Consider the following 6,134-nt stretch of genomic DNA (forward strand, 5'->3'; position numbering starts at 1 on the left):
ATTGAGGGAGCCCCTATTCCCCCAAGCACTACCAGGAGTGACTAGGAATAATGGTCACAAGCTGACAGAGGGTAGACTCAGACTAGACATCAGGAAGTGCTACTTCACGGTCAGGGCGGGTAGGATCTGGAAACAACTTCCAAGCAAAGTGGTGCTGGCCCCTACCCTAGGGGTCTTTAAGACAAAGCTAGATGAACACCATGCTGGGGTCATTTGATCCCAGTACTTTTTCCTAACAAGGCAGGGGGTTGGACTTGGTGATCTGCTCTGGTCCCTTCCGACCCAACAAACTATGAAACAATGAAACTATGGAGCCACACGGAATGGGAGACCTTATGGAAGTTTGCCCAAGATAAGCTTCCTCTACACATGCGACATGTGAGTGCAGTACATGGGAATAAGGCAGGAGAAGGCCCAGAGACAAAGTGGAATAGGTGAGTTGATCAGTTAACGAGAGAAGAGGGTGCTGAAACCTTGTATGTTGAAGAAAAAAATAAAGCAGCTAGTCCATCATTGCCCAATTCCTCCTCCCACTACCCCTGGAGAGCGAGCCACAGAATGGCTACATCGACAACACGGGCACCCCGGGAGTGATGGAACCACCTGCCTGGCCACATCTTGAGCCATTCATGTAACTAAAAAAGAAGCACAAGAAATAGTTGAAGCATCACCTGCTGAGAGGTCAGAATGCGACTAAAACCCTGCCCAACTGTCCCGTTGTCATTACGTGAGGGAAAGGTAGCGTCGCAGGTATGGCAATGAACTACTTCATACTTAGGGTGGCTAGGATCTGGAACCAACTTCCAAGGGAAGTGGTGCTGGCTCCTACCCTGGGGGTTCTTTAAGAAGAGGTTTGATGCCTACCTGGCTGGAGTTATCTGAGCCCAGTTTTTTCTCCTGCTCAGGAGCCGGGTCAGACTTGAAGATCTACAAGGCCCCTTTTGACCCTACTTCTATGATTCTATGAATGTGATTTCATAGGCCCCCCTCCCTCAGACTTCCCAGAAGTGACAGTACGAGTTTGTAGCTGTAGAAGTTGCCACAGGAATAACGTTTGCCCACACCTTAGTGAGAGTTACTGCCCAAGACACTTGTGCAGCACTGGTAAGTGCTAGCTGTGTATCCACCACGCATAGAACTACAGAGAAATAATGCCCCTCACTTCCACAATCATCTTGTGTATGACTGGACAGCAAAACATAGCATGTTATGGACATATCACATCCCATACCATCCACAGTCTAATGAATTGGTAGAGCAAACCAATGACTTCCTCAAATGCAATTTGCGGTTAGCCACTGGCCTAGCTCTTAAAGACTGGGACTTGCACCTGGATTGAGCTATCAATTGGGTCAATAACTGACCCCATCCAGGAGGTAGCCCTATGCAACAGGCCTTTGGATTGGGTGGTCCCCATGAGCCGGCAGTAAAGCGACCTAGGGGTAGTGACCTGGGAAAGCTCCAGGCAGGAGATCGGGTCGTAATGAAGCAAACTCAGGGAGATAAATGAGAGGGGACACTATTAGCAAAAAGTATGCATAATACATGATGGATATCCAAATCAGATTCATCTAATGATAGCCAAACTCCTTATTGTCTTGTTCCTACAGATTGGATCTGTCCACAAGTGCAGCCATAACCATTCCTAATTGAGCCTGCCACTGAAAACGAGTCCTGCTCTGTCACTGGTCTAAATTGACTGGCACCATGAAGTGGTGGACTGTTATAACTGTGCTCTTTTTATTAATACCTTATTGTGTTTCCTGGGTAGGGCATGTCTACTATCCTTCTTATTACCCAGATATTAATAAACTTGCTCCTGAAGACCTCAAGGAGTAGCCTGACCCTGAAGAACATCCCCCAGAAACATGGTCAGATGACCTTCATGTGGTCCAGCTGCAGTATCTATACTGAAAGAAACCCGCCACCCCAGAGCAAGTGAAGTCCTGGTCTCTGAGTAGAAGAAACAGAATAGTTGATTGGCAAGGTGGTAACTGTCAGTGCACCTGTGGCACCAGTTATTATCTTGGGTACATTCCCTACCTGAAGGTTGGAATGGCTAACTGTGAGAGGGGAGACAATTGTTGTAGCTCTGCTTGTTTAGGAGTTTTTTGTTACATACTTCCTGAGGGAATCCCCATTGAGCTCCCAGTTGTGCATTCTGCATCTGTTCAGCCTCTCAAGCCACTGCATTTATGGGAGAATCTTCCCCCTCTCATTCCTATGGCTGACAACACTCTCCAGCAATGGTGTAAAGCCCACCAGATGGGAGAGTGCGTTACAGGTTGGAACAAAGTTATCACATAGTTTGTGAATCATACCTGTACAGAGGGTTGGTGGAATGGTACCCACTTTAATACAACTAAAAGGAAGCTGTATCTGCAAGTCTCCACCACTTATCCTCATCCTTTTATACCAGTAGGATTCCTAAAGAAAATTAGTGCTATGATTCTGCCGGGGCAGTGCCGTTTCATCAACCCAGTACAGCATCATCCCCATGAGTGACAGTAGGAACTCTTTCGCTGTCTGGGAAGTGAAGCATGGTTACAAGCTCCCAAAGAGGGAAGGATAAATGTGATCTATGAGAGAACAGGGTGTTCACTACTATCTCTGGCCATTCCCCCATAGGAGGCCCTGACACCGCCCATGTATAACCATACCTTGGTGGAGGTCACAAGTTAAAATCCCAACCCTCCTAAATGCTTCATTGTTCACTGCCCAAGTATTGTTCAGACCAGAACAATGGTATGTCTAAGCTACTTTTCCAAACTGTTTGGCAGGAGCCCATGTAGCTGAAGAGTTGCTTAGATGAGAATAGCCAATCATTTTCCATTCCATGAATACACTTAAGTCCTGCAGGTGAAGAGATGCTCCAGGTTATCTTTGGGATGGATTTAACTTAGCTATGAATGTAGGGAACTTGGATAAATCTCAGAAAAACACTGAAGGAGTAGCTAATCTCTGACAGGTGGTAGGGCTGCTCACTGGGGAGGCATGCTCGAGAGAAAAACTTGAGAGCACACTGATGAATTGCTAACTGATGTAAGATTAGAGACAGCCCATCTTGCCCAAGTCATGATGGATACTGCTTTTAAACCAAACAAAAATCAAACTTGGAGTACTGCTTGTGTGCAAGTTCCGTTATCATTAAATATGCATTTTTCCCAGGTAATAAACAACATTAAAATAGAGAATGGCCCCCTGGCTTAGAGCATCATGGAATGCCTGCAACATTTAAAGAAAGATACCCCTATCAAAGTACCTGGATTACCACTTGGGAAGGCTGTGATAAAGGAAAGTGTTCATTCCTGGTGCAGGGGGTAAAAGATGGAAACTGGACCACTGCTTATTTGCTAAACATGGGGCTAGAAAGAGGATGCCTTTGAGACTGGTATCTGCATCACCCCATATGAGAAACAGTTACCCCCAATGGCCCTCGGTATGTAGCACAGTCCTCCTTAGTTCAAATTAGTAGCACCTTGATTAGATTAGGGACCCTGCTCCAAGTTGTCCCCAGGAAGAGGCGCGGCGCTGGGGAGCCAAGGCCCCCTGATCTTTGCAAGGGGAAAGGGTGGGCTGCAGCTACAAGCTGGGCTGTGCCTGTTCCCTGCCTCTGTGCCTGACTGTCACCTTTCAAAGCAACACAGCACCATGTGCATCCCCCTGCTGAGTAGCGAGGCATATGGTGCTGCACCACGGTGCTTTCAAAGGTGGCAGCCAGGTGCAGAGGCATGGAGCAGGCAGAGCCCAGCTTGCAGCTGAAGCCCGCCCTTGCCCCATGCAAAGATCAGGGGGCCATGTGCCCCTTCCTTGGCTCCCGGTTGCTGCACCTCTAGAGGAGCTGCCAGACTCCAATTGTCCCACAACCCAACCTGGCTGGGGCCCCTTTTACCATGAATGGGGTACTGGCCAGGCCAGGTCATGGGACAATCCCCACATTGCAGCAGGGAGTGGGACAGGGGTGAATGATTCGCTGCTTTCCCTACCTCCCTCCTTCTTGCATTGTGGGGGTCTCAATCTGTGCCCCTGCCCAGAAGCCCAGGCAGTCATAAAGAAAACAGATAGAAACTTACCTGCCTACTGGGCTGGCTGTGATCCTGGCTATGCAGGGTATCTAAGTGTGTGCACCCCTCCCCCCACTGCAGCAGCCTGCAACTGGGCTGCCGTGCAGCCATACCTGTTGCCCTGTGTTTGTGGGGAGCTGAGCCCTGTTAACCGCCCCCCACTTCCACCACCTATGGCTACAGGGATGCACTATACCCAGCCTGACACCCCCAAACCCTGGGAATTGAAGTTGCCATGATCCCCAGGGCTTAGGATTGTGTGAACTACCATTCCCTCCCCCCGCCCCCAATGAGAGGATCACACCTGCTGCAAATCCCAAAGCTTGAGGGTGCATCAAACCCCCTGGCCCACATACACAGCTGGGACTTGGAATCCCATACCTCATGGGGCTTCTGGTCCTGGCTGCACTCCACATGAGGCACAGCTGGGACAGAAATCCAAGTCAGGTATGGGACACTGTCCAGGTTGTGCATGGTCCCTGCGGCTGGGAACCCCCTCAGCAAAGGGGACTTCCAGCTGTGGCAGCCTTCTTCTTGCTGATACAGGGGGAGCCCAGGATTGGGTTCCCCCTAAATCAGCAATAATGTACAATCAGATCTAATGTGTGATCCCACAATCATGCCTCCTGCCATGCACGTGTGGGAGGTGCCTCCCTTAGGTTTCTGCTGTTGTGAAGAAATTGAGGTGCTGAAAGCACTTTATATCCTTGGCGTGGAACACAAGAGGAGGCAGTGTGCATTTGTACTGTACGAGTATCACTTGTCTAAATAAAATCTCCAAACTTGAATGCTTGAGGCACATTTGCACCATAATGAAACCTGCATATATTGAAAAACTATTCTTACTATGATGATTGTCTTAATTAGTCCTCTAATGCATGACTTTACATTTTGTGCTATTGAACTTCATACCATTTTATTACTCCAAGATTTAAAGTCATCCAGTTCTGTCTCTGTGATATCCTGATCATTCTCTCTATTAATAATGCCACCTAACCTTGTGTTATGAGCCTATTTCTGCTTTGTGTGCTAAGTCATTGATGAACATGTTAATGAGTTTGTTCCCAATATTGATTCTTAAGGAATTTCATAGATTTCATAGATTTTATAGACAATAGGGGTGGAAGGGACCTTGGGAGTTCATCGAGTCCAGTCCCATGCCCAAAAGGGCAGGAAGCCATCAGGGGTCATAGCAAGTTAGACATCCAACTGTCTCTTGAAGGCATTCAAAGTAGGTGCTTGAACCACCTCCAGCGACAGTCTATTCCAAAGCTTGGGGGCTCGGACAGTAAAGAAGTTCTTCTTTATGTCCAGCCTGAAACGGTCATGGAGGAGTTTGTGACCATTTGATCCTGTCATCCCTTGGGGTGCTCTGGTGAACAGACGTTCCCTCAGATCCTGGTAGTCACCCCTGATAAACTTATACATGGATAAAATGTGCTTCTCCAGGCTGAAGAGTCCCATAGCTCTCAGCCTCTCATTGTAAGATCTGTTTTCCTGACTTCTGATCGTATCTGTGGCTCTCCTCTGGACTCTCTCAAGCTTCTCCACATCCTTTTTGAATTGTGGAGCCCAAAACTGGACGCAGTACTTCAGCTGCAACCTCACCAAGGCTGAGTACAATGGGAGAATGACATCCTGAGATTTGCTCAAGAAGCATCTATGGATGCAAGCCAGCATTTTGCTTGATTAGCTGCAGCATCACATTGAAGGCTCATGTTCACCTTGTGGTCAATCATGACCCCCAAGTTTCATAGTTTCATTCTGCTAGCCCAAATCCTCATGTGTGCAACCGTTGCAGACATACCTGGAAATGAACAGGTTGCTTGCATCCAGCCGAAGGCACTCTAGCCTTATTTCAAAGATCAGTAGCCAAGGGTGTCTGTACATCTTCATAGTTTCATAGTTTCTAGGGTCAGAAGGGACCTGAACAGATCATCTAGTCCGACCCCCTGCCATGGCAGGAAAGAGTACTGGGGTCAAACGACCCCAGCAAGGTATTCATCTAACCTCCTCTTAAAAACCCCCAGGGTAGGAGCCTGCACCACATCCCTTGGAAGTTGGTTCCAG

General features: G+C 48.1%; 1 protein-coding gene and 1 long non-coding RNA gene across 2 annotated transcripts in view; one reads left to right on the forward strand and one right to left on the reverse strand.

Annotated features, from left to right (window-relative positions):
• MMP24 (matrix metallopeptidase 24) overlaps nt 1-6,134 on the forward strand; it is a 162,966-nt gene that overhangs the window by 17,564 nt on the left and 139,268 nt on the right.
• Nucleotides 1-6,134, reverse strand: part of LOC109320576 — a 16,084-nt gene that overhangs the window by 6,300 nt on the left and 3,650 nt on the right. The window lies entirely within an intron of this gene.

Source organism: Crocodylus porosus, unplaced genomic scaffold (genome assembly GCF_001723895.1).
Source record: "Crocodylus porosus isolate Cpor-Errol unplaced genomic scaffold, CroPor_comp1, whole genome shotgun sequence".
NCBI classification, from domain to species: Eukaryota; Metazoa; Chordata; order Crocodylia; family Crocodylidae; genus Crocodylus; species Crocodylus porosus.